The sequence below is a fragment of the Cricetulus griseus genome, chromosome 3 (genome assembly GCF_003668045.3).
Source record: "Cricetulus griseus strain 17A/GY chromosome 3, alternate assembly CriGri-PICRH-1.0, whole genome shotgun sequence".
Lineage (NCBI taxonomy): Eukaryota > Metazoa > Chordata > Mammalia > Rodentia > Cricetidae > Cricetulus > Cricetulus griseus.
In genome coordinates this window covers 110,060,916-110,087,721 of record NC_048596.1, presented here as the reverse complement: position 1 = coordinate 110,087,721, position 26,806 = coordinate 110,060,916, and positions in this window count along the sequence as shown.

Below are 26,806 nucleotides of genomic sequence, written 5' to 3'. Positions count from 1 at the left end.
TAAACCCTCAGTGCAGCATAATGAAGCTATAACAAGAATGAAATGAACTCATTTGAAGAAAAATGGATGGAACTGGAGCTCCTCATGTTGAGGGAAATCAATAAGACTCAGAAGGGAAAATTTTTAAATGATGTATATGAGTATCTAACTGCATTTATGTATGTACACCACATGCTTCTATAAGAAGAGGCAAAAAACGAACCAATGTTAGAGTTCATGGAAGTTATGGACAGATATGAGCCACTACATGAGAACCAGATGATAAGAACCAATCCAGGTGCTCTGAAAGAGCAGAAAATAACTTTTACCTGCTGAGCTATCTCTCCCTCTCAACTAATATAAATTTTTAAATAAGGCCCTCTGCCTTCTGAACAGTGTCCCATATATAAAGCAAGCAGAAAAATGTTGAGTTTTATTTCGTAACTTGGAACAGACTAAAAATATATAGTAATTTAGAGATTTTGTTGGTTTTCTGTTTGATTGAGGTCATTTGCTTTCTTGACTTTTGTATGCAGGCAAAAAGAAACTGAGGGTGATATGTGGTAAAATTAGGCTAAAGAGAATATGGCATGCTCAGCCAAATAACAAATACTAGAATATTAACTATGTGTCCCTCATCATTTTATAGAAACTTTAAGCAGGAAATGCCATTGATCTTATGAGGAATAGTTGTAGTGGATGGCAATAGAGACAGAGTAAGGAAGCAAGGTTAAGCCTGGAACATGTAGGCTGTCCCACAAGGCTAAGCATAGAAACCAACCAAGTGGGCAACTACCTTCCAAGAGAAATTACAAAAAAACAATTATTGAATATCTGAGCCACAAATGTAGTGTTATTTCGAACATACCTGAGGTGATGAATAAAGAACTGAAAGGAACATCTGAGGATTCTGAACTTCTTTATGGAATCTTGGAAGAAACAGCTCTACTTGACCATGGGTTTATCATGTCTAAAAAACAATAATAATAATCAAGCTGTACCACCAAAGACACCCTGAGTATAAAATGCAGTTCAAACTCTCCTTTGGGTTACTTCAAGGTGCCATGTGTCTTAGGGTTTTTATTGCTGTGAAAAGACAGCATGACCACAGCAACTCTTATAAAGTAAACATTTAATTAGGGTGGGTCACTTACGGTATCAGAGGTTCAGTACATTATCATCATGTCAGGCAGCATGGCCCTGTTTAGGCAGATGTGGTAATACAGCTAAGAGTGCCACATCTTTTTTTTTTTTTTTTGGTTTTTCGAGACAGGGTTTCTCTATCTAGCTTTGGAGCCTATCCTGGCACTCGCTGTGGAGACCAGGCTGGCCTCGATTTCACAGAGCTCCACCTGCCTCTGCCTCCTGAGTGCTGAGATTAAAGGTGTGCGCCACCAACACCCGGAAGAGTGCCACATCTTGCAGGCACAAAGAAACCAACTGACTGTCACAATCAAGGAAGCTTGAGAAAAAGGACCTCAAAGCCCATCCCCACAGGGACACCCTTCCTTCAACCCATCCCCCCAGGGACACCCTTCCTTCAACCCATCCCCCCAGGGACACCCTTCCTTCAACCCCTAATAGTGCCACTCTCTTTGGGGGCCATTTTCTCTCAAACTATCATATCATGTAATTTAAGCATCAGTCCACCAGTCTCCTGGCACTCTGCCATAGAAATTTAAGAGATGTCTTCCACTCTGCCAGAATTTCAGAGATGTTTGTGACTATTTTCAGTAATAATCAACTTCACCATGAAAATAAATCACTAGACACAGTTTAATGAACTATGGTTTGCAGTATACATGACAGTGATGGGACCAACAGTTCTAGTTTCCAAACCAGCTTTCCCCCCTTTTTTTCTGAAAGTTAATTTGTTTAATGGATGTTAAGTTTTACTATCTCTAAGATGAATATAAAATGAGTCTCCCTTATATTTATTGAGACTAAATGAGAAAATTAATTTATTTTAAAATTAACATAGTGCTGAGAATAAATGTTACTGGCAATAGTGATGACTTTGAAAATGAAGTAGTTAGACCCAATATTAAGTATTAAAGAGACTGGGTAGAATATTTTAAACATTTTGGTTGTATTAATTGCTTGATGTTAGAAGGTACATCCTGCCTGTTGGGTTTTGAAATATGGTGACATTGATAACATTCAAATATTTTCTAATGAGTTTTGAAAGATATACAACAAAAATTTCTGGATGAGTATAATCCTTCAGTTGCCCTTAATCCCAGCAATTGAGAGTCAGAGGCAGGTGGATCTCTGTGAGTTCCAGGATAGCCAAGGGCTACACAGAAAAAAACTTGTCTTGAAAAACAAAAAACAAATCTAAAAATGTATACTTTGTGTATTTGTTTATAAAATGAAGATATATGACATTTATTAACTAAAATACCAGTCAAAGTCTGAAATATTAATAAACATAAAGGTTTCATTCATAATTTATTATAGTCGTAATCTTGGCTACTTGTGAAACTTTATATTCAGAAATCATAGATCTGTGTTTCAGAGATCTGCTTTCCTCTTTAGTTTACCCAGGAGGTCTATGAACCTTCCTCAGGGTCATTACAAACAAATAATCATCCTCATTATTTCACGAAGTGGCTATTAGACTATAATACTGTGTGTCAATTTTTTTTATTCCACTCTCAAATACTACCCTGCAAGTAATTGTCTCACAAAAAGTAAAGTCCATTCTGTATTTTAAAGATGTATCACCACAAAAAAAGCAATCTGGTTCTCAGCTATTCACACAGATGACCCACAAGATCTCTGCCTCCTGGAAGCTTAGCAAGCAACATCCTACTTAATTCATTTTGTAAGAAAAAGAAAAGCAAATTATATTTTAGGGAAAACTATATATTATCTACTCCAGAGGAAGACAATTAAGATTATCTGCTCTGTCCTTTCCTTGTCTTTGTGATATCTGGAAACTATAAACTACAAGGAACTGAGAATGATGCAAGATAATTCTTGGACTGAGATGATAGTACAACTGATAACTTCAGGCTTACTAAATTGGTGAGTTCCAGATGGATCAAGGGAACTTATATTTAAAAATAAGGTGAAAAGCCATTGAAGAAGACACATTCACTTCTGGTGTCCACCACACACACACACACACACACACACACACACACACACACACACAGGGGGAGGGGGGATTATTCTTGTCTCTAGCCATAAAACTCTGCTCGGTAGAGATTCAACTGTCTTTCACTTTATGAAAATTTTCTGTAATTTCTAAATCCATTTAAATAATTTATATATGTATACAATCTCCACATATATAGAAGATATTTTTATTCGTCAAATACTTTATTCTGAAACTGAGAAGCTTTTGTAAGGCAAAAGACACAGTCAGCAAGACAAAGCAACAGCTCACCAGATGAGAAAAGATATTCACCAACCCCACATCTGACAGAGGGATGATTTCCAAACTATACAAAGAACTCAAGAAGCTAGCCACCAAAACACCAACTAATCCAATTAAAAAGTGGGGTACAGAGCAAAATAGAGAATTCTCAACAGAGAAATCTAAAATGGCTGAAAGACATATAAGAAAGTGCTCAAAATCCTTAGCCATCTGGGGAACACAAATCAAAACAACTCTGAGATACCATCTTACTCCTATCAGAATGGTTAAAAAAAAACACCAATGACAGTGTATACTAGAGAGTATGTGGAGAAAGGGGAACACTCCTCCACTGCTGGTGGGAGTGCCAACTCATACAGCCATTTTAGAAATCAGTATGGGGGATCCTCAGAAAAATGGAAATCAGTCTACCACAAGATCCAACAATTCTACTCTTAGGCATATACCCAAAAGAAGCACATGCATACAACAAGGACATCTGTTCAACAATGTTCATACCAGCACTATTTGTAATAGCCAGAACCTGGAAACAACCTAGATGCCCCTCAACTGAAGAATGGATAAAGAAAATGTGGTACATTTACACAATGGAGTACTACTCAGCAGAAAAAAAAATGGAATCTTGTAATTCTCAGGGAAATGGATGGAACTAGAAGAAACCATTCTGAGCGAGGTAACCCAGTCACTAAAAGACAAATCTGGTATGCACTCACTCGTATATGGATTTTACACATAGAGAAAAGGATTACCAGCCTACAATCCACACCACCAGAGAAGTTAGGAAACAAGGAGAACTCTAAGAGAGACATACATGATTCCCTGGAGAAGGGGAAAGGGACAAGATCTCCTGAGCTAATTAGGAGCATGGGGAGGGGTGAGGGAGCTAGAAGAAAGAGAAGGGGAAAAGAGGAGGGGAGAAGAGGACATGAGATACCAGGAAGATTGAGTTGGGGGAAGAATAGAGGAGAGCAAGAAAAGAGATTCCATGATAGAGGAAGCCATTATAGGTTTACAGAGAATTCTGGCACTAGGGAAATGTCCAGAGCGCTACAAGTTTGACCCCCAACTAACAATCTAAGCAATAGTTGAGAGGCTACTCTAAATGCCCTTCTCCAATAGTGAGATTAATGGCTACCTTATATGCCATCCTACAGCCTTCATCCAGTAGCTGATGTAAGCAGAAGCAGACAGACACCCACAGCTAAACACTGAGCAGAATTCTGGAATTCAGTTTCAGAGATGGAAGAGTGATGAGCAAAGGGGTCAAGACCAGGCTGGAGAAACCCACAGAAACAGCTGAGATGAACAAGGGAGAGCTCATGGACTCCAGACTGATAGCTGGGAAACCAGCATAGGACTGTTCCCAACCCCCTGAATGAGGATGTCAGTTAGGAGGTCTGGGCAATCTATGGGGCCTCTGGTAGTGGATCAGTATTTATCCCTAGTACACTAATGGACTTTGGGAGCCCTTTCCACATAGATGGATACTCTCTCAGCCTAGACACATTGGGGAGGGTCTGGGCCCATCTCCAAATGATATGACAGACTTTGTATAACCCCCATGGAAGACCTCCCCTCCCTTGGGAGCAGAAATGGGTTGGGATAGGGAGTGAATGACAGGAGAGGAGGGGAGGGAGAGGGAACTGGGATTGGCATGTAAAAGAAGCTTGTTACTAATTCAAAAACATTCTAATTACAATTATAAAAATAAAAAAATGCTTTATTCCTTTCCACATCTGCCTAGATCTCTCACTACTTAAACAAGACCTTTAATACACATTCTTATTTTTTGAGTGAGTATAACTCATTTACTCTTTTTGTAAGTGTCTTTAATGCATGGGAGTCACAGAAGTGTTTGGTGAATCAAATTACATACAGTCTGGCTTTAACAAAATCAGTCTATTGGTGTGCTGCTCCTGTGAAAGGCCACCATCTAGGTTTACCAGTACATCATATGTAGTAGATATAAGTCAACTTCTGATGACTGATGTACAGGCAGAGCAGTTGTAAAACCCCAAAATAAATAATGAATTCTTCTCACTTGATTCACTTCCCTGTATTACCAAAGCATTCATCAGAATTGTGACTCTTCAATGTCCTTTCTTATATTAAATACACCAGCAATAGAACCATTAGCCTAGTGATTTGAGTTAATTTTCCCCTTCCCTAATGATTCAGATTTTTATCATTATTTCTTGGAGCTGGTTGCATCAATGCTCCACCAATAACACCTTGATTCTATTACTGTCATTTATAGGTTTTGTGTGCCTTTTCATTTGTCAGTCAGGTCTTAAGATGGCAGTTTCTGTCTTATAGAAACAGACAGAAACACCAACATGACCATCGATTTATTTCTCGAAGTGGAAAATAAGAGTTATGTTACAAATTTTTTTTAGACTCTTACAGAGTGAGAAAGAAAATCAATGCCTGGCGCAGATAATTTAGTAGAAAGCATCAGATATAAATCACGCCCCCACCCCAAATTGATACTGCATTCTTGGAAGGGAGTGCAAATCATTACTTATATAAGAAAGCTATTGTGACCCCTAGAAAGCCATATTAATAATGCCTATGTCTTCCCTGAACCCATTGAAACACTAGTGAAGACAGATGATTTCTACTGGCCATGCTATAAATGCAGCTGATCGGAGAGGGACTTTATTGCTTCTAAATAACGTCATGCCTCAACATGAATGGGTTGTTCCCACAATTACAGGTAAGTAAATCCATTGCTCTAGAAGTTCCCCGGAGATCAAAGTGTGCCCATATGAGGGTACACAATTGATGTAGGCAGCCCAACATTTTCAGCTGTAAGTAAAAATATTTAAGCATATTTGCTTATTTAAATTAAATAATGTGAAGGTTGCCATGACAACTAGATGGGGATTAAAAACTCAAAACCAGATTTTACCTTCAGAGGTCACAGAATTGCCTTGAACATAAACAACCAAGTAGAAAACAACATGCAGAGAATACTAGGAAAAACAAGACAGGCAGAATAAAGTATGATCTGAAAGTGAGAGATGATACTTAGCTGTGGAATTTGTAGGCTTTCAGTGGGAGTAGAGTTTAAGTTGGCCCATGAAGAATGAATGTAGGTTGTCAGTGAAGACGACAGACTGAGCATTCCAAAACCAGGGCACGGCACATGATGACAGATGGAAGGACATGCAGACAGAAGAGAAATAACCTCTACATCTCTAATTCTTAACATGTATTTTAGTGAACAACATGAAGAATAAGGCTGGGAAGGTTAGTAGGGGACAAGTGGCATTAGACCATTCCCTACCCTCTCCTCATCCTGTATATAGCAAATGTAGATTTTCTTCTCAGACTACTCCTCACTGATAAGGAACCACATAATGAGATTTGTATTGAGGAATATGAGCTTGTACACTTAAAAGTGTGTGTGTGTGTGTGTGTGTGTGTGTGTGTGTGTGTGTGTGTGTGTAGATCACAAAAGAATTACAAGAGAAGAGATCTTGAGAGAGAAGTAAAGAGAGAAGAATGGAATACACATGAAAGGAGATCAGAATTGGAGGTTTGTGTCAACGGTAAGGAAGCCAGGCAGAGATGGCCAATGGTGGAGGGGAACAAATGAAACAAAAAGTATAATGACACATACATTGGAAAATGTTGTAATGAAACACATTTCCTTGAATGTTCACCATAAAAAATCAATTTTAAATTTATGAAAATAAGAGTCAGCAGTTGTGGTACACACCTCTAATCCCAGCAACTGGGCCAGAGCAGGTGAATCTCTGTGAGTCTGAGTCCAGCCTGGTCTATATAAAGAGTTCTAGAACATCCAAGACTATACAGAGAGACCCTGTATCAAAGACAAACAAACAAATGTGTGTGTGTGGGGGGGTGGGTGTGGGTGTGTAAAGAAAGACAAGTTGGGGCATCAGTTGGAAATAATAGAGGTTCATTTTAATAAGAGCAATTATTTCCAAACATTAAAAAAATGAAGTCTTAATTTAAACCAAGTAGTATGTTGAATACTAAAATTAAAATGAAAATGTTCTGGAAAGAAAGTCTAGAGCTTCTGACCTTCACAGTCATCTCACCAGGAAAGCAGCCTCTGTGGGGCCAGGAAGGGAGAATGACATATACAACGATGACCCCAAGTAAGAATCAAAGTAATGGTGGAGAGGCTACCTTTGATGCCATTCCCCTGTAAGGAGATTTATGACTGCCTAAAATGCCATCCTATAGCCTCCATCCAGCAGCTGATGGAAGTAGAGGCAGACATCCACAGCTAAGCACTGAGCCAAACTCCTGGAATCCAGTTGTAGAGACAGAAGGGAGATGAACAAAGGGGTCAAGACCATGCTGGATAAACCCACAGAAACAGCTGACCTGACCAAGTGAGAGCACATGGACCCCAGTTGGAAAGCTGGGTAACCAGCATTGGACCAAACAAAGCCTTCTGAATGTGGTTGCCAGTTAGGAGGCCTGGGAAGTCTATGGGACCTCTGACAGTGGAACCAGTACTTTTCCTTAATGCACAAATGGACTTTGGGAGCCCATTCCCCATGGTGGATAATCTCTCAGCCCAGATACACAGAGGAGGACCCTGGCCCTTCCCCAGATGATGTGACAGACTTTGATGATTCCCCATTGAAAGCCTCACCCTTCCTGGGGCGTGGATGCATGGGGTCGGTGGGGCCATGTGAGGATGGGAAAGAGAGGGTTGATATGTAAAGTAAAATTGTTTCTAAATTAGATAAATTAAAATAATAACAAAAAGACATATACATTTCTCATTGTTGTCTAAATGCAGCTCTATAAAGCTCTACTTTGAAGGAGGCTGTGAAAATAGAGTTGCAGGAAATAAGAGATTGCACGAGGCTGCACTCCTTATACTTTCTACTACCACTTCCCCAGATAAGACGACTTCTCCTGCACTCTGCATTCTTTAATCATCTATATTTCTATGTGTAGGGTTCAAGACCTGTAGTCTTTCCCCATCAACTTTGCATGCAAGCCCTGAAAACATGCATGCAAGTAAAATTATACAGACTGTGCATGTTATATTTAGAAATATATATATGAAAATATGCCTCTAATAACTCTTAGTTAAAGCAGAAGCCATGAATTTGAATTCAAGCAAAGTGGCTATATGGGAGGCGTGGGAGTGAGGAAAGGGACGAGTGAAATGATGTAATTATATTATAACCTCAAAAATAAAACAAATGCATTTCTTAAAGAAAAATAATGTTCTATCATCTCAAGCAATGTATGAATTTCCTTATGCTTACACTGGTGGGCTGGGTTTGTAACATTAAAGATTGAGTGGAAGGGCTATATGGCTTTTGGACTTTCTGACACAGACCTTAGATTTATAAATGTGCTCCAGAAGCATTTTCTGAGAAGTAGGGAAACTCTCAGATGTTGGCATTCAGGTATCCCCATCATGAATTAAACATTTTCTTTGACAGAGAACTCCCAATAATAGACCAAATGGAATAAAGACCTAAAATAATAAAATTTTAATTGAATATATTATATCACTATTTCATTCCAAATTCTCAAAGCTGAGATGCTGAGTGTTGATGACATACTTTCATGATAGGCAAAGGAAAAATAATCACAAAATAAGAGTTTTCATTGGTAAGTAATTTTACCAATATGATTGTCAAAAGCAAGAAAAAGTCTACAGCATGTGACATGGAATACACTAGGAAGCCACAGAGATTTTCTTGAGTCATAGCCACATCATATTATTGCCTCAATAATGATAAACTACACTTATTGGTTTCTCATTTCTTCTTGGTGGGATTTCCTTCATTACCCAGGTAGCATCTACTTATTGGAACTTAAAGTAAAAAAAGATCTTTAAGAGAAAGAAGAAGTCAGGCAGCCTCATTCCTCCCTTCCTAACTCTTCTGCAGAGATACGAACTAATAACACCTTTAACTGGACTGAGAAAACAGTCATTACCCACCACAGTTATACACTAGATTGGACTCAGCAGGTCCTAGAGACTTTGGGAGATCTGCCAATCTTTCTTCTGGAGAATAGAATAATGGAAGCTAAAAGTGATTTTTTTTTATTCCGTTCATGCAGAGAAATGTTTCCTCTATTTCTAAACCACAGGAACTTGAGAAATTGAAGAAAAACAAGAAACGATAAAATACTAACCCAGTTTATATAGCAATTGGAAGGCAGTGTATGAAAAGCACAGGATTCAGAGTCCTTACCTAGAGAAATAAATGTTAGCATTGTGACATGATTCACATTGGAATTTGGAAGGAAAGCATTTAACTAGTGAGAAGGAAAGCACAGACAGACCCCAATGTTAACCAAAGTGATCAGACTCTTCCCTGATGTATCACACTGAGGGGCCACTATGACCTCAAATTCTATCTGTATACTAGGGATAATAGCAAGATTTCATTCTAAGTCAATTTCATATCCTATACCCTGAATAGGCTCAAAAACAAAAGAAATGAGTCTATATATTATATTAAAAAGATGGTTATAGATATTTAAGTCAATATTTGTGTTTATTCTTAACAGGAAGTCCTGGTGGCTGAATACATTTTTAGCCCTATTATGTCAACTTCTGAGAAGAAAGTAAACTATATAAAACCCTTGACCCCCTGTGGCCTATATTTCATATTATTAAAAAGTACTGTAAAAGCATCCAACTTTGGTGCCAATGAACGATAGCACTGATCAGCATGACAAGAAATTCTTAAAGATGCAATACTGACACTCATATCTTGGTAGTAACTAACATTTGTCTACTTGGACTAAAGGACCACTCAGTGTGAGAGAAATAATGTCTGGTTCTAAAAACCTGTTCAACTACCTGGGGATAATGAGGTTATGGGTCTTAGAAGACAACCTGCTGCTCTCTGCTTATAGGACAAGTACATTTCTAGCTATATTCTAAAACATAATTATACACACAGATAAATGTACCTCACTCTTTATCAAAGAGTTTATCACAATATAACTACTGTAGTGATATATTATATATGATTTATTAAAGCTTGCCTAAGGATTCAGAAAGCAAAGTCAGCCACAAGCCATAGAAGCCAGGCACATACCTTAAATACCAGCAGCCAGAAGCTAGGAGATGGTAGTACATACCTTTAATCCTAGGACTCAGGATTAAGAGGTAGATGGATCTCTGTGAGTTCAAGGCCACCCAGATCTATATAAGATTGATCCAGTCCTAAAGAGAAACAGCTCACATAAAGATGATCTCAGCACCTAGGATCACACACCTTTGATCCCAGCATTCAGGAGGTATATAAGACAGGAGCAAAGTCTCAGTATCAGGCATTTATTCTCCAGCCACACTGAGGATAAGACGATATTCAGTCTTGGGATTCTCCAACACACTGAGAAGAGGCAGCAGCCTGAAATAGTGGTAAGAGCTAGTTACCTGCTAGTTTGCTTTTCTGAATCCCTGGGCCCTTTTATTTTTTGTGTTAAAAACTACTGCACCTAAAGCTCATGGAACATCTCAGAAAAGGGGAGCAGAAAGATTGAAAGAGACAGAGGAAGAGGAAAACTGCTGTGAGGTTGTGTTTCCTAGAAATGCTAGGGATTCATTCGTAATACCTCAACAATAGGCTGCCTAAAAAAACATCTGAACAATAATACTATCAGTGGCAGGCTAACACATAAAGGGGAACTCTCTTGGGTTCCCACCCATAGAAAAAGAACTACAAGCAACTAATGACTACTAATAGAGGGAGAATTAGCCTCTTCCAGAGATGACCTCCTTACTGGCTATCCAAAACAAAGTGGTCAGCCCTGAAACCTTATATACACCTACACCAGCCACGTCAGATTCAACTTGTTATGTTTGTGTATTTATACATTTATACATATACAAGAATTACAATAAAAGGTGTCATCAGCTTTAGAGGAAGTGAGGGGAACACAAAGGGTTTGCAGAGAAGACAAGGAAGGGGAAGAGATGTAATTATATTTGAAGTTTTCAAAAAATAACAAAAATTTAGAAATTCAAAAAGAGCCATACATGAAGTACAACAAGGTTATAGAAATATTAAACAGTGGAGTAAGAGGAGAAAAAATTATCTGAAGATCCAAACAGTTCAGAATTATGTGAAAGAGGAATGATTTCACTCATTATTGTTCACATTGTTACACATGTGCCTATTTCCTAGCTTTGACAGTCACTGTACCACCTTCCTTCTCAAAAAAATCTCACTCTGGACAACAAAGTGAATAGTTACATAATTTTGGTCACAAAATAAATATCAACAGATAGAATTAATAGTGGAAATGTGCTGTTTAGTTAGTTAAAATCTCATTCTTTTGTGTACTTGGGATAACTCTTTCAGCCTATATACACAGGGGAGGGCCTAGGCTCTGCCCCAATTGATATGACAGAGTTTGATGAGGCCCCATGGAAGTCCTCACCCTTCCTAGGGAGTGAATGGGGGATGGGATGGGGGGCCCGTGGGAAGTATGAGAATATGGGAAGGAGAGGTGAAGTGGGATTGATATGTAAAATAAGATCATTTCTAAATTGAATAAAACATCTCTTTTTTCCTTGAAACTATCCGTCACTTTTTTTTTTAATTTTATGCATAAGTGTTGCTTTTGCAACCCTCCTTTCCAACTCTTCTCATTTGTCCCCAAATCCCTCTAAAATTCTGTCCTTCAATTTTAGTAGGCACTTTTTTATTTTTATCATTTCCAATGGAACATATGTCTTCAGTATTTCTACTTTCCTCTCAAATATTATAAAGATATTAATATATTGTATACTTCTAGCTCATTTTTTCTAAAGCTTTACAATTGTCACTAATTTTTTTAAAAAAATCATAAGTTGTTAACATTTTCATAGTTGTACTTAAGCTTTATCAGTATCTCTGTTCATCACATTACCCTCATTCCTTCCTTTGGTGAGGTTTATCCATTTATCTTCCATGAGATATTGTGTTTTTGATCTATGTAGGTCTAAGAAAGTCTTCACTTTCACTGCCTCTAATGAGACAGTGTAGCTGGATATCAAATTCTAGACTAAGAATTAATTTCCATCAATTCTTGGAAAATATGAGTTCTCCCTTCCCAAATCCTTTCTTCCTTATCGAAAATGCACACTTTGTCTAATAGCTGTTTTGTGAAGGGCTTAGCTGCTTTCTGTCTTAGCTAATTCTCCCACTGCTGTGATAAAATATCCCAACAAAAACAACATAGAGGAGGAAAAAGGTGTGTTTTTGCTCTCATTTTTTGGGATAAAGTTCATATTGGCAAGGAAGTCCCAGCAGCTGGAGCTGAGGCACCCAGTTGTACTTCTTCACAGTCAGGAAGCAGAGAACAATGAACTTGAGCACTCTGCCATCTTTCTCACATAGAACCACCTGACTCTCAGTTAAGGAGTGTTCTCATCCCACTTCACCTAATCCTTTGTCCAACATACCAGAAAGCTTGTCTCCTGGGATATTCTAGAGCTCACTCACCCAGTAGGAAATCAGTATGAATCGTCAAAAGCAGTCTTTCTTTTCTTTCAGGTAACTTACTTTGTTTCCTTGTGTATGATTATATTTGCTACTATGACCTCAAATTGATGTTTTTGTGATGATTCTACTTCAAATTTCATTCTCAGTTTATTGGATTTTTACATTTCCATTTTACCTTTAATTATGTGTACAGGGATAGGAGGCGGTAATGTGTACATAAGTGGAGTTTCTTCTGAAGGCCACAGGCACTGGATGGCCCGGGAGCTGGAATTGAAGGCTGTTTTGTGCTTGTGAACTCTAGAAGCCAAACTTAAATCCTCATCTTCGACAGACTGTTCTCATTCAGACCACCTTCTTTTACACACACACACACACACACACACACACACACACACACCTATAACATGAAACTACTGAACACTCAATGACTTGTGGAATTAATCCTGATCATTGCAAAATCAGCTGATGGGTAAGTATTTTGTCTTCCCTGGGGTAGAGGGCAATTATATATGTTAGATGTTAAAAGCTCGTGATCTCTCTCAACAGTGGCCATTTGCTTGGTCTCATTGTTTTGGCTTTCATTCTTTCCTCTTCATTTGTTCCCCTCCTAGTTCACTTCTATTGCTAGGATAATTTCCCAAATGAACCACCTGCCTTCAACTTTAACTCTGGTTTTTCTTTCAAGAAAAAATACATTAAGTTAAAAATAATTTTCAAAAAACAAGAACTGGGGCCTGGAGAAATGGCTCAGGGGTTAAACGAGTTTGCTGTTGTGCTTCCCTAGGGCCTGAGTTCAGTTTCTAGCACCCACATCATGAAGCTCACAAGTCGCTATAACTATAATTCCAAGGAATCTGATGAACTTTTTAAGTCTCCAAGGGCACTTGCACAAATCTCTCTCTCTCTCTCTCTCTCTCTCTCTCTCTCTCTCTCTCTCTCTCTCTCTCTCTCACACACACACACACACACACACACACACACACACACATGCACAAATAGAAATATGAAACTGAATCATTGAATATATGGAAAGATTGTTAAATGTGAACATAGAACCTATTTCATGAGTATATTTCTTTCCCATTACAGAGTTAATTTATGTCTATTTTTATACAGGAAATAACAATTCACCCTTACTAATATGGTTCCTTTGTGTTCTATATTTGACGTTAAAGATTTCAAATGCAGTTGAATGAAGCTTCCTTAAATCAAAGCTACCATTTCTACTAGTCTCAAGCCCCATGCAAAATACCCTGGACAGGGTCTAGGCAGAAAGCATATCCGAGTTCAGCAATGGGTCCATAAAACTAGTAGATTACACATGGATTTGGAAATATAATAATAGGACAAAACTCTGTCCTCACCAAGCTCAAATTACGGTATACACCTTGAATTGCATTAGACACCACCCCAAACCAGGATTTACAGTTGTAAGTGTGAACAACATGCTTATACTAATTTGTAAGAGGAAAATCAGGATGTTTCTCTTCCTACATGTGTGTAGAGGTCTGAAATACCCTAGGGTAGGCATTTCTCAGTGTCTCGGTGGCAGTGCCTATTGTACATATATAATATGGCATATTAAATATAGTTATACATCACATGTATAGCCTAATAGTTACTAATGTGTTCCATGAAACCTCTTATTATTCAACAGCTAATGCAGAAATAATATAATATTTAATACAATATTTATATCATTTATAATTATTCTTCCATCAAAAAAATGTCTCTTTTACCTTATCTTCATTATTTTGGATGTGTTATCTAATTTCTATGTGTCGTACTGCTCTGAACAGTTAAATAGAAATAACTAAGGCTACATAGCTAAGTGTTTGTGAAGAAAAATATGTTCAGAGTGCCAGTTAGCAGACATAGTCATTAATGTTCTTTGTTATGTCACTTTCATAATATCACTACTAAAAAAATTTCATTTGCTAACATGTATGTAAAATATCATGATCACCAGTTCTTCAAGTGTTCAACTACATTTCTAGTTCCAGGCACTGTAGTAACCAATTCAATGTAAACAACAAAGGAAAAATGGTTATCAGAATTGCAGTTAGTTTACTCAGTGGAGAAAGAAGGAGCAGGGTGTATGGAACTTTTGATAGCATGTGAGTGTGGAGATAAAAAATAGAATATAGTTTTTACAATGTGTTCCCAAGACAGGTGGCATTGATTCTCTTCTGCATCCTCTGGGTAGATTTACAGCACAGCAGAACACAGAATTAAGAAAAAAAAAGGACCTTCTGATCACCCTTGGACCCATGTCAATGATACTATCCTTGCTTTGCTTGACATCTCTCTTGAGAAAGTGTTGAGTTATAGTGACTCAAGCTGTGCTGCATAGCTCCCCTTTTCTATTTTACCATGTTTGGTCATTGTGTACGTTCAGTTAAGATTGATACCCATACTGGAGTTCTCACCAAGTTAAAGAGAAATCACTCCCTGGGAGCAAACATAGCATGTCACTATCACATGCTGCGGGCAAATAACAGCTAAATTACACAGTGCACTGCACTCTCTATATATTATTGTTTCAGTAAGGGCATTTCAAGTGATAGTCAAGATGAGACTGAGCTAAATTACAGCCATAGCCTGTGCAATCAAGGCAATCAAGACTACTCTTCTTATTAAAAAATGGAAGTCTTCAAATCCTTTTCCACTGCATTTTGCTCACCATTATTTTCTCTAAGAACAAGGGAAATTTATTATATATCTATCTATATATAGATAGAGATAGAGATAGAGAAACAGATACAGATACAGATACAGATACAGATACAGATATAGATATAGATATAGATATAGATATATAGATATAATTTAAATTAGAAACAATCTTATTTTACATATTAATCCCAGTTCCCTCTCCCTCCCATCCTCCCATACCCCCCAACGACCCCCTCATCCCATTACCAATATACTCCCCAGGGAGGGTGAGGCCTTCCGTGAGGGATCATTAAAATCTGTCAAGTCATTTGGGGCAGGGCCTAGGTTCCCCTACCCCATGTATCTAGGCTAAGAGAGTATCTCTTCATAGGAAATTGGCTTAATCATGAGCCCTGTCAGTGCCCAAATCTAGCCCAGACTTGCTAATGGGAAACCCAAGATTCTGTGGACAGCACTGAGGTGCTGCCTTAGAGACACTGACAAAGACCTTCCTTGGGACACTTCAGATCTCTGAACACACATAAAAAGAGTCTAGGAGTTCTTGTTACAAACTAAAACATCATGCACATTCACAAACCCTGGTGAGGGGCTCATGCAACTCAGGGTGCATCTTATAGAAAAATAAGGTTGAAAAAGAAAATGATGTTAAAAGTTCAACATGGATTTACTCACCAAAAATAAAATACTAATAAAACTTAGATTAAAGAATTTAATTTTTTACAAATATTGCTTAAGTGATATTTAAACAAGTATTAGTATCACAAAATTCTGCTTAAGTAATTTCTCAATCTATTTCTATAATATTTCTTTCATATACTTTTGCTGATAATTCTTGGATTACTTCTTCTCCATGAGAATTCTGTAGTATCATTCTAAATATGAAAAAATGATAGCCTATCTGTCGCACAATCAAATAGCATTTCATCTCGTGAAAATTTTGCATGAGTATTGTGAGAAATGTGTCCCCTATTACACTGCTGTGTGTCTAAATCATTAGAACATTCCACAAACTCGCTTCCAGTTTATTCTCTTAAGATCTGACATAATAAGACACATTTGCACTGGAGAGTAGCATCTAGCCCTACATTATTTTTTGTGTCATGGTGTCTATCTCAGTAAGTACTTAGAAGTCATGCCTCTATCAGGATGGCTGACAGATACACATGCATCACACAAACATCCTCTCTCCTGAAAGACATATTCTCATCCTTCAGAGCATTAGTGGTAAATACTGGGCTAGACCCTTACCTGGTGGACCATGCTTCCTGTTTCCTTCTGAGTACATAAGCAGTATCTGTTGGCCTCCATGTTGGAATTCAGATCCTTAACTTCTTTATTGATATTTCTGGCTGTTATTCTGTTGCTTAAATTAGAAATAAAAGAAGAGGAGGCACAAGATGAGACATGAGCCTATTAGACATATTAACCAGTTTATTATAGGCCCAGCAGAGTAGAGAGACTAAGAGAGAAGAGGAACAGGATTAATGGCTGACATCCATGGCCAGTCGCCATAGAGAGGCAGAGAGAGCATAGGTGGCAGAAGAGGAGAGGAGAGGAGAGGAGAGGAGAGGAGAGGAGAGGAGAGGAGAGGAGAGGAGAGGAGAGGAGAGGAGAGAAGAGGAGAGGAAGAGAAAAGAGACATAAGTGGGCAGGGGTCTGTCTTTTAAAGGGGTCCTCTACACCTGTCCCGCGCTATCGTCTTGCCGGCAAGAACAACACAGGACACTCAGATCCTTCTGCAGGAAAGCTTTAATGCGTCTTGAGAGGAGAGCATAAGCTTACCAGAGCGGAGACCCCGAGCCAAGAATCCCGTCCCTTAATAAAGGCTGGCAGTAGCCGCCTGGGACGTGTCACCCTATGAATGGCTTCAGCTCCTCAGGCCATATGAGCCACGGGATAGGCAGAGATCAAAGAAATGGAAATTACCCAGCACCTGCGAAATAATTTACATTCGGTGCCTGCAGGCACCATCATTGTAATGGAGAATGCAGGGACGGCTCCCTACATACACCTGCATGCAAACTTAGTTCCCATGGAACCCTGGGCTGACCAGGGTACTGCCTGAGTGGATTCCACCAGGTAACAAGGGCAGGCCAGCATAATGCCTGAACCTTTCAATCCCACCTTTACTTATTATTTAAAATGGTGGGGTGTTAGACATGGCAGATTAAGGAGTAAGGGCAGTGAATTCTCAAGACTGCTTCCTGCTGAAGTGGGGTCATTGACCATCTTTGGGGGACCTGAGAAGGTTGAGGTGCTGCCACATCCTAAGGTAGCTGGTTGTTTCATCACAGTCCAGGCTGTATGGAACTCCCTGGCACCTCTTAGACCTGGCAAGATGTTGGCAGAGCCAGAAGAGAATACTGCAACCTTGGAACTTGAGTGACACCTGTAGTTGTGAGACTAAAGATGGATACTGAGAACTGAACCCAGGTCCTCTGCAAAAGCATCAAGTTCTCTTACTCACTGAGCCATCTCTCCAGCCCCTAAAGAAATACATTCTCAAAGTTAATGCAATATTTGGCCTGTGAACTCAGCTGAAACAAGTTCCTGTGTTATTGGTCCTATATTAAACCTGGTATTAAAGATTTATCTATCACTGTTGGCATGACACCCTGGGATTTCAATGAAATTATATAAAAATAATACACCTCAAACTATGGTATAATCATTCCATGACTTAAAGCCTTTTTCTTCCTTTTTTCAAATTCCCTGGATGGTTTTGTAACCTTAAACCATGATAGATTTGAAACAAAGGACATGTTTAGCACTTGCATTGAATTTCTGAATGTCATATCCTCTAACAAGCTTAGTGAAAAATGAAAAGCTGAAGGAAAAAACATTTCTTATGAGCTTCCTCCAAGCAAAGCAAGAAAATAGACTTCAAGCATTGGTGAACACTATCTTACCCCAGATTCCTCGGAATCAAATGAAAAGGGCCATCTATTTCTGATAATTCCTTTTTTATGCCCCAGAAAACTGAACAGTATTCTGCAGTAACATAAAGGATTCCTCTTGCCTCAAAGAGACCATTTCATAGAGGTCAGGACTACATACTACCCAAAATAGTCCATGCAAAAGAAAGGGGGACTCACATGTGGGGGGGTAGATCTTCTCTTAAGTAAACTGCTCAGAAACTCTGTGTTAGCTTGAATTCCCCAGTTAACTGGGGGGTAATGATATATCCCTACAGGAGACATGCCACTCAGGACCCTCATCATAGGACCATGACTCTACCTTCTTTTTATGACCTCAGCCCACTTTTGAACATAAAGATCTCCTCCCATGCCTAGAACTCCTGCTTCAGCATTATATATCCAGAAATGTTACTCTTTTCTTCTTAATGGAATCCCTGAGAGATGAGTAGAGCTGATTAGTCAAGAAGTTGCCTTCAGTTTTTCTGCCATGGTTTACATCGTACATGTAAGATTTTCATAGTGTTTAATTTAAAGTTTTGTTTTAAATATTTTTATATATCTCCTGGATGGTCTTTTGTGGGTTGGTGGGCATTTTCTATGTCCCCTTTCCCATGGGGAAAAACACTGTTCTAAGATGAATGGTTTCAATTTTCTGCCTTAGTAAATAGGATGGAAAGAACATAATTGAATTACCATTTAGTGCTTACGATTTAATTGTGCCTCTAGCTTTGGATGATAAAGTAGATCTCCAATGTACAGCATTATTGTTATAAATTCACAAGGTAAGCAAACTTTACTGAAATGTAAACCACTAAATTTGGACATGCCTCAAGTTATCCCTCTGCTATTCTTTAAATGGAGACTCAACTACCATATTGTTCAGAATTTTCAACTGTAAAGAGCTATTATGGAGTATCATAATGCAGCTCATCACAGATGGTTTTCCTTTATAACACCTAGCAGTCCCAAGGATAGAAGTTCTCATCATTTTCATCGCTGTTTCAGAGCGCTCCTATGTTTGGAGACATGCAAACAATTTCCCACAATGGTAATTGTTCAGGCTCTGCATATTACTGTCATAATTCTCACATGCTCTTAGCAATTAATCCCTCATGAAATATTCATGCTTTAGTGACCTTCTACAGCATGACCTCTACTCTCACATTTCCTGAGGCAAATTCTATACTAACACCTGGATTCTGATTTCCAATTTTAGGAGATATTGAATTCAGAAATTAAAAAAATAGAACAGGCGTGAAGTGTCTTATTTTCATTTCACCTTTTCATGGTCCCTCCGGGTTTTTACCTTGAAATTAATTAAGAGAGGACACTGAGGTGAAATTGTACCATGTTATTCAAGTGATAATTTGCTTTACTTTTGGTTGATGGGGGTTGGGCTTCTGAAATGCTAACATTTTAGTCAGACACTTAAATATTAATCATAGTGTTTATAAATGCACCCTTCTCTTGATATCCTGTACATGAAACTACAGTCATAGAGTAATATTGACAAAGTGTGATAAGTCTTAAAATAGGAATCTTTTCATGGAAACAAGAACAATTACTCTGGATACAAAATAGACAGCATCATTTAAAGGAAATAGTTTGGGGAGGATAGATGATACTTCCACCCACCAAAAGGTTTACTGCTCATTACTACAGAAAAGGGACCATAGTGAATAATATCTAATATCCCCCTGTTTGCAGATGAGAAACTAAAATACTTACATAGCTGTACACAGAGGATGTAAGGCAGCAATGAGCATCATCTTCCTATAAGGGGCTGTGAGAGGGAATTAGGTAATGAAATTAAAAATACTCATCTCTACTTCAGTATCATGAACCTCACTTTTGACAATAACTGCAATCAGTTAAAACTGATGCTTCTTAAAAGAAAAAAATTGACACAGTGGCACTCAATGAGTTCAATCAAGCCTGTTATTAAGAAAGTATTACCGTGGTTCCCAAGGCAGCAAACAGTAAAAGCAAAGAGAGAGGTGGAAGTAAATGAAGAGTGAGTGTACACTATTAGAGACCCAGTGTGAATCTGAGGATGGCCACCACTGAGAAAGCAAATAACAGCAAATTCTGGGCAAACAGAAAACTTTAAATGTGACTGGTAGAAACGTAAACTATTGTAACCATTATGGAAGTTACTGTGCAGCTTCTCAAAAAAATATAAAAATAAATCTTCCATTTCACAAACTGTACCATTCCTCGATATTTAACCAAAGGACTCCAAATCAACATGCTACAGAGACACAAGAGCATCAGTGTTCATTGCAGCACTGTTCACATTAGCTAAAGGGGTCCAACCTAGAGGAGTGGATAGGAAAATGTGGAATATATACACAATGGATTTTTCAACCATAAATAAGAAAGAATTCATACTATCTGGAGGAATCTGGAAACAACTTGAGATCGTCATATTCAATGAACTCAGACAATTTTAGAAAGACAAATATGATTTCTCTCTTTTGTGGTTTCTAGATCTTAAATATATGCATAAAATCACAGTTGCATGTCTGATATGAAAGTAGAAATCCTGGAGTTTCTGAAGGACAAAGGAAAATAACAAAAGAGTGAAGAGTTAAGAAGATGAAGAAAGGAGGGGTATGGAGGGACTATGTTTAACACACAATATATACCTGAATGAAAACCTTAAAAGCAAACTTTTTTTATAAAACAGGGTATGACTTTTAAGTAATAAATTCTAAGCAAAGTAGAAGCTTTGATTTCCCAAAGACTTTTCACATTAGGTCATTGTCAGTGTGTCTAAATAAGAGTGGGTGTGCTGGTTACTGTGGCTACACTCTAAAGCACACAAATCGACAGAGAAACTTCTTTGCTTCAGGTACTATGCTGAATGGCCAAAGAGGATCACAGGCCATTAAAACAAGCAAAGGGCACATCCCTGTTAAACCAAGGACTAGAGTGTCCATAGGAGAAAGAAACACACACTCTAAAAGAACCAAGGCAGCTATAGAGATGGCATATTTGAACTGATTTCTGAGCATTTTTGCATAAGGTTCTTACCTTATTACAAAGCAACAGGAATTTCATTTATCAAATTGAATGTATCAGAAGAATGATCATGGTTTGCCTGAAAGTCATTGTGTCTAGAAAATTCACCATTAACTGGCTCCAAGGAAGATGCCTGTATTCCCAGACTCCATTTCAACCACAAGACCATAGGGTTCTTGTAGTAGTTTGAATTTATTTGGACCCCATCAGCTCATAAGGAGTGGCATTATTAGAAGACGTGGCCTTGTTGGAAGAAATGTGGTCTTGTTGGAGGAGGCTTGATGACACATTCCTTTAATCCAGACCTTGAGGCTAAAGGGCACACCTTTAATCTGGGCCACACATTCTGGAGGAAGTGTGTCATTGTGGAGGCAGGCTTTGAGGTTTCATATACTCATGACACCACCAAGTGTGTCAGTTGATTTCCTGTTGCCTGAAAGATATAACTGTCTTAGCTCCAGCACCACCTCTGCCTGCACACCACCATGCTCCCACCATGATGGACTGGACCTCTGAACTGAAAGCAAAAACCCTCAATTAAATGTTTTCTTTATAAGAGTTGTTGTGATCATGGTGTCTCCTCACTGCGATATTAACCCTGAGACAGTCCTATAAGAGGACTGAGGAACTGTTTGAAGATTTGGGATTCTGTCGAGGATTTATGTGAAGAATAACTCAAGAATGGGAAAAGATCTTGTCCCTTTCCCCTTCTCCAGGGGACCATGTATGTCTCTTTTAGAGTCCTCCTTGTTGCCTAGCTTCTCTGGTGGTGTGTATTATAGGCTGGTAATCCTTTGCTCTATGTGTAAAATCAATATATGAGTGAGTACATACCAGGTGTGCCTTTTTGTGACTGGGTTACCTCGATCAGAATGGTTTCTGAGCAAATTGGGAGCATGGGGGGAGGGGAGAGGGAACTAGGAGAATGAGAAGGGGAGAAAAGGAGGGGTGAGGAGGACATGAGGGAGCAGGAAGGATGTGTAGGAGAAGAATAGAGGAGAGCAAAATAAGACATACCATCAAAGAGAGAGCCAGTATAGGTTTAAAGAGAAATCAGGCACTAGGGAAATGTCCAGAGATCTACAACTAACCATCTAACCAACAGTTGAGAGGCTACCTTAAATGCCCTCCCCTGATAACGAGATTAATGACTAACTTATATACCACCCAGAGCCTTCATCCAGCAGCTGATGGAAGTAGCAGCAGATACCCACATCTCTCTGTCTGTCTCTGTCTCTGTCTCTGTCTCTCTCTCTCTGTCTCTCTGTCTCTCTGTCTCTCTCTCTCTCTCTCTCTCTCTCTCTCTGTGTGTGTGTGTGTGTGTGTGTTGTGTGTGTGTGTGTGTGATTGGTGTGTGGGGTCAAACCCAGAACCTGCCATACATATGGCTGGATCTAGTTTAATATCTGACCAACTTAAATAAAACCAAGAAAGATGTCAGATTATAGAAAATAAATTTATACCTCACCACAATAGGGATATTATATAGTTTGAACAAACCAGTCTCTAGACATTTTGTTAGAAATTCTGGTAAGACCATACAGGACAAGTCTTTGGGAAAGGATAGAATCATTTAAAAGAGAATGTCAAAAAAGATAGTGTGTACTTTCCAGCAAATACAATTTCATATTTTAAAAGGAAGAAATATGATTAGAAATGAAAGCAACATCATCTCATCCTGCCCTACATTAATACTTACCTATTCATTGAGATAGATGACATCACAGGATAGCTGAGGGGTGGGGTCTACAAGAGACAACCACAGAAATCATTTCAATGTTACACGGATAGTTAACTAGGGAGAGAGGTCCCTAGTCTTCAGTCTGCTACTCTGACATTTGACCACTTTCTTTCCACTACCCCTGAAACTGATGTTTTATCATTATTTATTAAATAAATACCAATTATCTTAGACAGTTCCAGGTCCTCAACTCCTCCTCCTCTACCATCTCATCAAAATTCTATTTTAGTTTCCCTCTTTTTACAAATATTTTCATAGCTTGCTTTTCATGTTTCAGTTATAGACCTTTAGCAAAAGCAAGACTGTAATGTACCTACATGAAGAGAACATAACAAAAAATTCCTACTTTAGAAGTAATTAAATCTAGTCTTTTTTTTACCTTGATGGAAAATTCAAAGTTTCACCCATTATATATCCTGGACCAATGACTTTCTCTATGTACAATATTGTATCTTCAAGAACATGGAAATGACCCATGGCTTTCCTAGTTGTCATGAATATTTGACCTAACAAAGTCATTAAAAACTAAAAAATACCTATATTATCTGTTCTTGCCTAACTGTTCTGTGCCTTGTCTGAATATTCAAGGCTTAGTGGAAAGAGTCTCCTACCTCATCAGACTTACTTGAGACTGGGTCCCTGGAGACAATCAATCTCATGTGTATTATGAGAGTTTGCATACCCTTAGCACCATGTCTGACATACATAAGACAATGAATGTGTGTGCAACTGTTATTACGGAACGGGTAGAGCCTAGAAACTGAAAAAAAAATGTTATAATCACTGTTTGGGAAGAAATAAAAATTAATAGGTACACAGCATAGAAAAGAAAAAGGTAAGGTGAGTGGCTGATAAGGTCAAAATAGTAGCTTAGTGACCAGAAAAGTTTGCAATATCTCTAAATATCATGTTGCTTCATTTAATCTTAAAAGCAGTTTCTATACAAATAAAACACAGGTATAAAACTTAATAGGATTAGTAAGACTTTTTAAAGGTTTTAAATATTTCTATACTTGTATCAGGAAGTCTATTTTATTCTTTATTTTCAACCACTTTTCTTTTTCCACTGAATTTGCCTAACACAGATTTGGTTTTGTTCAATACAGTAAAAACCACATTATCGAAGAAACCACACACTTTGGCTGCAGGACATAGGAAGCTCAGTCTCAATCTGGCCTGGAAACATCCTTCCTGCTGGCTAAATTTCACAATGCTGGAAAGAGCTATAGAGGTGACTGGGGAAGAAAAGAACATCAATGGTCTAAGCCAGCACTGTAGCCAGCACGCTACAATAATCACCTGTGGAGAGAATTGCAACCATTGGTACCATAGTGGGAAAACTGTTGTGAGCTAACTCACTGATTTCTGACTAGATTTGAGACTTGCTCCACAGGAGAGATTAACATGTCTAGTGATGTAACCCTGGTCAAAAGTCCATGGCTGGGAGGTCATAGGTCCTGGGATAGAACCCACTATTGCTGTCTTGCTAAACGGTCATGCTGTCAAATTGCCTTTAAAATATTTATGTTTCTACGATGCAATAGGATGGCAATAAGACAAATAAATATTCTAGGAATGATAGACGTTGTTTTCAGTTTTGTATTAATACAGGATTGACAGCAGCCAAGATGGTTCAGGGTCTTCAAGTTCATCTTGGTTACCAGAAATTATTTCTTCAAATAACAGATTTAGAACTCCCTCTTCAAAAATACAATATGAATCTACTTGTAAAATTTTATAAAGAATTTTTCCTCTTTGCCCTATAAAATATTTCTACACTGAATTTGACCCAAGTTTTAAAGTCGTCCCATTATACACCAAACCAATAAACATTAGCTTGTCTCTTGTGGAAAGTGAAATATATATTTTACTAAAGCTCATCTACAGAACAGATGATGCCTGTCCCCAATGGCTGCCACAGTGACTAAACAAGATGATACATCTTGTGGAAGTCAAAATACCTAATGATTGCCTGGCACAAGCAACATCCTTTGTGGCTGTGTCATAGTTAGCTTTAAACGTCAACTGAACATGACCTACAGTCACATTGGAAGAGTGTCTCAGTTGAGGAATTACCCAGATCAGACTGGCCTGTGGGCATGCCTATAATGGGTTGTCTTAATTGATAATTGATATAAGAGGGCCCAATCCACTGTAAGCAATGCTGCTTCCTTGCCAGGTGGTCCTGGGCTGTATGAGAAGGCTGACTTAGCACGAGCCTTTGAGTGAGATAGCAAGTGTCAAGATTGGTTTCTGCATTAAGGCCCTGGTTGAGTTCCTGTCCAGATTTCCCCCATTGATGGATGGTGGCCTGGAAGTATAATCCAAATAAATACTTTCCTTCCATAAATGGCTTTTGGTCCGAGAATTTATGCACAACAGAAAGGAAACTAGAGCAGGCTGTTATTGATTAATTTGTCTGTCATTGCCTTCTTTGCATACCACTCCTCCTCTTAACTTTCCATAACATCAAAAAACCACTATCATGCCCAGATGCAAGCAAACCAGCCTAAAAGAAAAAAATTAACAAAGAAGCCAGAAACTAGAGACTTTACTCAATAATGTATGATAATCCTGTTTTTAAAGAAGTAACCATGAGTCTAAATTCTACCAACTGTTTAGAAAAGTTGTAAAATGTTTTCTGTTTCCCTTCAGAATTATGTTGATGCTTCCAAAAAAACTCATTTAAAAATCTATCCCCATAATTGTGTTGAAGTAAATGGTTTAAAATTTTAATGCTTCCCTCCTGGTGTGTTAGCCATGCTTTAGCACCAAGGGCAAATCTGGACGTCTCTCTAGGATCCCATCTGTTCCCTCAGGGCTTACATTAAGCCATAATCTACTTACTCTATGAGGGAAAATGTTCCTATTACATTAAACTGAGATCCTGCATATTTTTGTGTCCTGTTTTTTTTTCTGGGCAATAACTTAATAGCTGGTAAGATTCAGATTCAGGAATATGTATTTGGAGCTGTGAGTTGTGAAAATGGTCTGTTCATGGAGATTAGTCAAAGCCTTATCTAAGTCAGGAAGGATTCATGATCTAAAGAACCTACACATGAAGGAATCAAAATGATGGGTAGTAGGGTCTAGCAACAATCAAGAGGATCAAAAGGCAAGAAGTCAAATACTTGTGTGTAAGGCTAGAGATCATGAGAGACTGTCAGGGCATGGTAGATGAGGCATTTAATGTCAGAAGGTCCGATCATGAATAACAAGAATGGCCTGAAGTTTGCATTTGGCATAGCTGTACAGCAAAATATTCTGAAATTGGCCAAATAACTAGTGTCCTGCTGATGACCCAAACAGCCATGGGTTTGTGGTCCAATTGACAATAGAAGGCATGAGTTCTGTTTTTCAGGGTTGGCTTTAAATCCTGTGATAGGGTAGTTGATTATTTCTAGAACATTCATTGCACTGGTGGGTACATCTTGCCAAACCAGTTATTACAGATGTGTAAGACTGATGATTACTTTTCTTCCCAGAAGGGTGCATAGAATCTTCAAGTAATATGAAATCTAGCCAGTAGAAATCAAGCTTCAAGATCAGTACCAGCTTTTTTTCTTCAAGTTCTATGCCTCTAGCATGTGGTGTCTTCAGAAACAGAGACTTATCATCCGCTTCTGTC